We start from the raw sequence: 8,975 nt of genomic DNA on the forward strand, positions 1-8,975 counted from the left end.
ATGTGTGTGCACTGGTTTTGGTGGTTTACAAAGATAATTTTGTAATGACATACACTGTAAAAAAATCCGCAATTTTACGGTTGCGGAAAAATAACGGCTGTTAAATGACAGAAATTTACTGTAATTTAATGGCCATTATTTTGTGTTTATTTTCCGACACCCCAGCTGCCGGAAATAAATCATAAACTTTCGGATTTTTTTTACAATGTAGGTATGACTGTCCAAAGTATTACAACAAAGGTGGTTTATGAGGACATGCCTTGTGTCCTTCTAATTCAAAATGTTTAAAAAACATACTTAATAGTGTGTTATGACATTGCAAATTTGCCACAGGTTTTCTGTGAGTTGGGGTTAGAAGTAGGGGTGGAGTAGAATAAGCAGTTTTTACAGTATAGAATACATTACGCTTATGTAAAGTCCTCATAACCCACCAATACTAAAGTTGTGTGTGTGTGTGGATTAGATTATATATAATTACCTTAATCTAATATTAGGTTTAATGCTTTATAACATCTTCAGTTGCAAATTTTCACTATGACCTAACCAAATGAATAATTCTAGGAAGCCCCAAACAGCATGAAATCTGAAATTCGCCATGAAATTTAACTTCAAAAATGTCCTGATTGACTGTGATTTTTGTCATGCTGGTTTCATTTACTACTTGCTGTAAACCTGTTCCATTCCATCTGGTCTGGACATGGCGTTGTGCGCAACCTGCTGCTGAAACAAACCTGGAGGTGAAAAGAAATGCATGAATTTTCAAACCGGGGCTTTGGGCATTGGCTGCCATTCTGAAAAATTGTTCAAACCTCTGGTATTAACATTTTAAAACCGAGGGAGGCCATTTTGGTGGTGTAAAGTTATTTCAGGCATCGTTCTCCATTTTCATAGCCAAGCTCACATCTACATGTTGGTTGGGAAGGAAGTTACAGCCAGGGTTCCTTGAGGTCCTTGAGAGCCTTGCTGGCTGATGTTAAAGAGAGAAGTTTTTTGGGTTTTTTTTTTTTCATGAAGAGAAGATGATGTATCCTCAAGCATAACTTCCTCTCAGCTCCGTCCCTGTAGCTCCTCTCCGACTAGCCTCCGCAGTGGCCGTGGTCAGTGGTTTATGGGCCCAGCTGCGCTTCTTTCTTCTGCAGGGAGAGGAGGTGGTGGCTCCCGTCCAAGTGCATTGATATATCTCCATGAATGCACATGGCAAAACCAAGACCTTTAAAAGAAACTATGTGCAGGCCAGTAAACTGCATCCAAGGTGGATGTGGTAGGGCTGGCGTCCTTTCTAATTTTCTAATTGTGGGTGTTGGTTGTCAATGTAGCTGGGAGAGAAGAGGAGGGGGCAATGGACTGAAGTCCCCGATATGTTCAAGCTCTTTTATGTTCATCGTTTAGGGGTACAAACGCCTGAAAAGTGGTTTGCTGCTATTAAAACTCCCACTGACCCCCCTGGTTTCAACTTGATAAAACAAATAATCGCACAACGAAAAAATGACCGCTTAAAGCATCTAATCATTGCAATGTGGGTATGTTTGCATGAGCTCTGCAATTTGTCACTCCAATTCACACCATGTTTATTTATGTGGCACTCTAGATTGCTTTAAATCAACAGCTTCACACTGGAAAAACTGCGTTGGTGTGGCTTTCGGTTAGAATTACAGTTCGATTTCTGTCATGAAGTAGATTTCCAGTGTGTTGGATTGAACAGAGGGGATAAAAGTTGATTTATGTCAAAGAAGGTCCGAGCCTGCTTTTGTTACTTTAGGGTTTTTGTATTGTTTCTAGTCCAAATATCTAAAAAATTTTTAATTAAGAAGCATTTTCTAGATAAGCTAAATACATTGTCTTGTTTACAGAAATAATAAGTCAAAATTAAGTGAGTTTTTCCTTAAAACAGTTAAAATATTAACTATAATAATAATAATATAATAATAAGCAAAAAATCTTGTTTTTCATTTTGGCGTAAGTTTATTTAGCTTGTTTTAAGCAAAAACTCACTTAATTTGGACACATTATTTCTATAAACAAGACAATATTTTTGCTTGTCTAAAAAATGCTTCTTGTGTGAAGATATTTTTAGATTATTGGATTAGAAACAAGACAAAAAAATCTAAGAAAAAAAAAAACTTCTTACAATGTACCTGTCTATTATTAACTTGAAGGGCTATTTATCCTGTATTACCTTTTGAGAAATCTTGTCATCCTGTTGGTAGACGAACACATTTTGTAGGTCACAATGTAATGTGATAGGACGCTGACAACGGAGGTGCAGATCTAAATCCAGGTTTATTAACAAGAATGGTCAGGCAAGCAACAGTCAACAGGGTCAAACAGGGACATACAGAGGTCAAAAGGAAGGCAGCAGACAGGAATAAACAATAACACAAAGCAAGGACCAAATACAGCAAGACAAGACAAAAGGAAACAGTTCACAGAACAGTTTAAAAAGACTCAGCCTAAATGTGTGTGTATATAGTCCCTGTAATCAGTTCATAACGATTCCCACCCTAAATACAGCCAAAGACAAAATTATTAGCCATCCTGTGATTTTTCTAGTCTTTTTCAAATATCTCCCAAATGATGATTAACCAGCATAGGCTCATTCTAAAAACGTAGCCCTATATACATTTCTGGAGATTGAGAATTATGTAGCCAGAAGTACGTATAGCTGCATTTCATTTTTAAAATGAGCACTACGGGGCGATATATGACATCGTTCCTTTTCACACTTACCAGCTGACCGCTTACCTCTGTATGTACGTTGGTGGACTTGTGATGCAGAGACGTGGTTCCAGAAAGCAGGTAAGACAAAAACAGAAGCCAAAAAATAAAATGAACAAGTAAATAACAGGGTGAGAATGTGGTAAAAATCAGGCAAGTCCTTTTCTTGTTCTGGATTGCTTTTTAAAATTGTGGTTGGGTTTAGGGAAGTGGGAAGTGGGTGGGCGGGTCAGTCTGTGCTTTTGAAAATACTATTGGTTGGGTTTAGGGAAGGGGGAGGGTGGGTCAGTCGATTGGTCAGTCAGTCAGTCAGTCAAAAAGTAAGTAAACAGCAGCCTCTGGTGGGTTTATGCGAGAACAGCAGGCACGAATGGCACTTGCGAGAGAAATTTGAGATTTCAAAAAGCATCCACAGCGCCCTCTGGTGGATTTGCGAAATCAAAAACTGCAAAAAAAAATTTAAAACAGCACCTGGGACGTATTTGACGGTCTCCAGAAATGTATATAAAGGTACATTTTCAGAATGAGCCTGGGTTGCGAATAACAGAGCAGGAAATTTTTCACAGTATTTCATACAATATTTTTTCTTCTGGGAGAAAATTTTATTTTTTTATTTCGGCTAGAATAAAAGCAGTTTTACATTTTTCAAAAAGCATTTTAAGGTCAATATTATTAACATCCTTAAGCTATATCTTTTTTTTTTTTTGATTGTCTACAGAACAAACCATCATTATTGACTAATTACCCTAACTTGCCGTACATTACCTAGTCATGTCTTTAAATAGCACTTCATGCTGAATACTAGTATCTTGAAAAATATGTAGTACAATATTATGTACTGTCATCTTGGCAAAGTTAAAAAAATCTGTTATTATAAAGTAGTTATTGAAACTATCATGTTTAGAAATGTGTTGAAAAAATCTTTCCGTTACACAGAAATTGGGGGAAAAATATACAGGGGGACTAATAATTCAGGTGGGCTAATAATTCTGACTTCAACTGTGTATTGGAGTCTTGACTGGGGGTATATCTAGTCCATGGGGGCAAACAGTGTGACAGTGAACTTGTAAGTTTCGCAGTGGCGTAAACTAAAATGTGCAACAGTGGAGGTATTGCAAAAAGCAGCTTTGCCACCTCACACAGAGAGTAAAGCTCTTTCTCCCCGTGCGCTGTCTGCCGCCAGCCCCGTGCCGAGTTCAAACAGCCCAGAGGAGTGGCTCCTCTAGCTGCAACTGGGGGCCATTATCCTGCTCCTTTGTGTCTGCTTTATGGGAAGAGGGCCCGGATCACCACTCGGGGAGGAACTGGCAGACTGTTATACTGGGCAGGGCTAGAGCCTGAGACACATAGTACACAGATTACACAAGGCACCTCAGCGGGTACAAAAGGGGGCCTAATTAGACCAGGCCTGGGTGAGGTCCAGAGAAATGGCGAGAGAGAGAGAGAATATACCAGGCCTGGGAACGAGCTCTGCTCCTCAGCAGCTCCAGGCTGGAGTGAGTAAGAGAGGGACGGATGGGGGCAAAAGAGAAAAGAGGAGGGGAAACGGAAAAGCCATGTAAGCAGCTTTGCGAGTGTGCCGCTACCTCAGGGATGGTATTGATTAACAGGGTTTCAGAGCGCTCTTGCTGCCAAAGATGTCTTAAGCTGCAATGAGCTGGTGAGGGCCAGCAAGCACGCCATTTTGTTTGTTCCGTAAATGGACTGTTTAGTGACCGAGTGCATTGCAAAAAACTCTTAAGAATCTCTTTTTTCCCCCTTATGAGTTTGCGTTTGAGTTCACTTTTAGTAAAGGGATAGTACATCCCAAAAAATAAACATTTCCCCTCACTCAAGTGGTTCTAAACTTATGTGATTTATTTTTTTCTACTAGATATTCTGAAGAATGTTGGGAAAAGCAGCCATTGGCATCCATAGTACGACAAAAACAAGTCTAAAACAAAACTAAATGAATCATTTCCATAACAAAACCAGGAAATAAAAGTTATCGTGACTGACGTCCTCCACACAATTTCAGTTTTCCCGGAACATGACGCTACTAAGCGGTTGTAGCGAATTTCTGAACGGACTTTCCTATATTTCATGGCACTTCCATCATGTTTTCTGGCTGAGATGTCTACCACTATCCTGATCCAGGGCCGAAGTTTCATCTTCTTAAGATCTCTTTTGATCAACTAGTATTTTCTAGTATTACTAGTACTAGTATTACTAATACTAGTATTTTCAAAATGCCAAAGAAGCAGTCAAGCATATATACACACACACATTATATATATATATATATATATATATATATATATTGTGTGTGTGTATATATGCTTGACTGCTTCTTTGGCATTTTGAAAATACTAGTATTATTTATGTAGGCCACTATGACATTATCGCAGTAGGTAGTGCTGTCGCCTCACAGCAAGAAGGTCGCTGGTTCGAGCCTCGGCTGGGTCAGTTGGTGTTTCTGTGTGGAGTTTGCATGTTCTCCCTGCGTTCGCGTGGGTTTCCTCCGGGTGCTCCGGTTTCCCCCACAGTCCAAAGACATGCGGTACAGGTGAATTGGGTAGGCTAAATTGTCCGTAGTGTATGAGTGTGAATGAGTGTATGTGGATGTTTCCCAGAGATGGGTTGTGGCTGGAAGGGCATCCGCTGCGTAAAACAAATGCTGGATAAGTTGGCGGTTCATTCCGCTGTGGCGACCCCAGATTAATAATGGGACTAAGCCGACAAGAAAATTAATGAATGAATGAACTATGCCATTATTTTTTTTTGATGCACACTGAGCACGAAACCATGACCACCAACAAATGAGAGCGATTGTAATTGTAACTAAGTGATAGGTCTACTTTATGTGTGTCTGAGCGCACACAATCCACACAGCTTTTCGCATTGTTTTTCACTAGGACTCATTCACTTTTTCTCTCTCACACACACACACACACACACATGAAAGGTTCTTTGAATAACTGACTTCACTTTGAAAATCTCTATTTGGAACCAAAGAATTTAATGGATTGCTGGTATTATAAAATGTTCTTGGGTTCTTAATGTGATTAGAGAAAAAAAGTTTAACACAATATGAAGTAATATCCTACCTAGTTTTCCACAGCAAAAACTAACTGTTGAATAGACAAGCTAACAGCTAACTTTGTCATGGGTTTGGAGTGTACTATATAAAACACATGGACTAACAGCCACAAAAACTTTTAATTTCAATCTAACAAGGAATCTGACAACCAGATTTTCCAACATTATTCCATACTCACATAATGTAATTCCAAAGTTGCAAAATTGATTTTGAGTGTTTGTACATGGTCCTGAGTATCCTGAGTTTGCATCTGCCTACTTTTTTTAAGCATGATAGTTTGGACGTTTTATGATTATGACATAGTTCTTGCCAAACCCTCAATGAATTCCATAGGCCGCAGAGTTCAGGATGCTCTCCCTTCTTGAGTCTACTCCTTTGTTGCATAAAGGATAATTACTGCTAATCTAAAATTAAATTGATTTGTTTTTGTCACATATTATGAACTGAAAACTGAACTGACATCTTTTGCTTGCAGCACAAAGTCTGGTTTATTCTAGAAGACACATTTTGAACAAACCAACCACTGTTTAGTTACAAGTTTATATTACAAATTTTTATTTTACAAAATTAAGTGGTACTACTTCATTTTGATGGTCCATTTAAGTTTTAGTAGACTGTCTGCTTAATATCTGTTGAAACTTCGCAAGTACATGTCAACTAACACTAACTCTAACCCCAACCTAACAGTCTACTTATAATCTAATGAGAATTAGTTGGCATGTAGATGCAATGTAACTTAAATTCAACAAACAGACCATCAAAATAAAGTGTGACCAGTTAAGTTTATAGACAAGAATTTTTGTGCCTCTTCATTTGGTGCAGATGGTGTCATTGAATCTTAAAAATGTGTGCACTGCTGACATGCATATCATTTTAGGAACATTCTACCAGAAACATACATTTTCACTTATAAAAATGTGACAGGGCCTGACCTTTAAAAAAATCACACAAAAACAAGCATAAAATCATACAATTCAATGACAGAACGCATCATTGATCACTGTCAGTCTCTTCTCCATCAAATGATTTCACTTCCGAGTCAAAGCCTTAAAGGTGTAGTGCACACATTTCATGTTAAATGTAATGCAAATGTGGCAGGACTGACAGAAACATGAAGACAATAGTAAATTTATTTGTATTATATATTTGTAGTATTTATTTGTGGAATTTATTTATAATTTCATGTTTTTAATCAATTGATGTGAATGATTGTTCTAAATAACAGTTTTTAGCATAACAAAACTATTAAAGCTGTAGGTTCAGTTGACAGTTGGGCTGAGGACAAGAACAATAACAGGGTTTGTACATTTGTAGTGGTTTTAATAAAGAAAAAAAATCTGAGAACCAAATGAATGACATATTCCTTTACAGAACAACTCACAGAAATCAACCATCAGTCCATTTTAGATTTTTTGGGGGGATAAAATACTTTTTATTCACTGTATTTATGATTTTATTTCAGGGATAGATAATGTACGTTTCTGGTAGAATGTCCCTCTGTATGTTCAATTCAATTCAATCAAATTCACCTTTATTTGTTTAGCGCTTTTACAATGTAGATTGTCAAAGCAGATAGAGGATCATAGTAAATTGAAACAGTGTCAGTTAAATTTTCAGAGTTAAAGTTCAGTTCAATTTAGCTCAGTTCAGTGTGGTTTAATAATCACTACTGAGAGTCCAAACACTAAAGAGCAATCCATTGATGCGCAGCTCTACAGATCCCGAACCATGCAAGCCAGTGGCGAGGAAAAAACTTCACCAATTGGCGAAAGTGAAGAATTAAAGACATCGAGAGAAACCAGGCTGAGTTGGGTATGACCATTTCTCCTCTGGCCAAATGTCTTGTGCAGAGCTGCAGTCAAGGTGCCGGAGGCTGGAAGCTGGACCTCAGCGAAGACTCGTATGTCCCTGGATTGTCACAGGAATAAGTCTTATGCTCTCCACTCCTCCATGACCACCAACGCAGCTGCTCAGGATACGGCCCGGTCCAGGATATGGAAACCTTGGAATGAGCTCGTCGCTGGTCTTGGATCAAATCAGCGGCGCTGCGTGGTCTGAGGGCTTCGGGAAGAGTATCCCCAGGTGGAAATAGTGAATAAACAGAATGATTAGCGTAGCTGCTGTTCATAGTGTATATAAACGAGATGCAAAAACCTGCGTGGGGCACATTCATGTATCATACTGCTAAGCGATGCACTGAGTGTAGGCTTTACTAAACAGATAGGTTTTTAATCTAGTTTTGAATTGGGAGAGTGTGTCTGAGCCTCGGACATTATCAGGAAGGCTATTCCAGAGTTTATGAACCATAAATAAGAAGGCTCGACCTCCTTTATTCGACTTTGCTATTCTAGGTACTACCAGAAGCCCTAAGTTTTGAGACCTTAAAGAGCAAGTTGGATTGTAGCGAGACAGAAGATTGGTTAGATAAACAGGAGCTAGATTATTTAAAGCTTTATAGGTAAGAAGCAATATTTTAAATTCAATACGAAACTTAACTGACAGCCAGTGTAAGGAGGATAAAATTGGGGTGATGTGATCAAATTTTCTAGACCTGGTAAGAACTCTGGCAGCTGCATTTTGTACTAATTGAAGTTTGTTAATAGAGGATGCTGGGCAGCCAGCAAACAGAGCATTACAGTAATCCAGCCTTGAAGTCATAAAAGCATGGACTGGCTTTTCTGCATCTGAGATGGATAGCATACTACGTAACTTAGCGATATTTCTCAGATAAAAGAAAGCAGTTTTTGTGACATGGGATATATGATGTTCAAAAGTTAAGTTCCTGTCTAATGTGACACCCAGATCTTTTATAGTAGAGCTAACGCTAACTTTGTATCCCTCTAATTGTAGGTCAAGTTGTGAGATCTGCTGTGTACAGGATTTAGGCCCAATAAGTAATAATTTTTTTGTCTGAGTTTAAGAGAAGAAAACTGTTAGTCATCCAGGCTTTAACATCTTTAATACACTCGGTTTAGCTTAGACAGTTCAGACGTCTCATCAGGTTTAGTTGATGTATAGTTAGTATGTCTAATATATTATTTTAAAAGCACCTTTGTTTCTATAAACTAAACACTGGCTCAGACTCAACTTGCTCTGCGTAATCCATCACCAAAGTCCATTTGGCTTTCAATCTAAGTAAACACATTTATTATCATACTGTACACAACAAATAAATGAAGTT

The sequence above is a fragment of the Danio aesculapii genome, chromosome 18 (assembly GCF_903798145.1).
Source record: "Danio aesculapii chromosome 18, fDanAes4.1, whole genome shotgun sequence".
Classification (NCBI taxonomy): domain Eukaryota; kingdom Metazoa; phylum Chordata; class Actinopteri; order Cypriniformes; family Danionidae; genus Danio; species Danio aesculapii.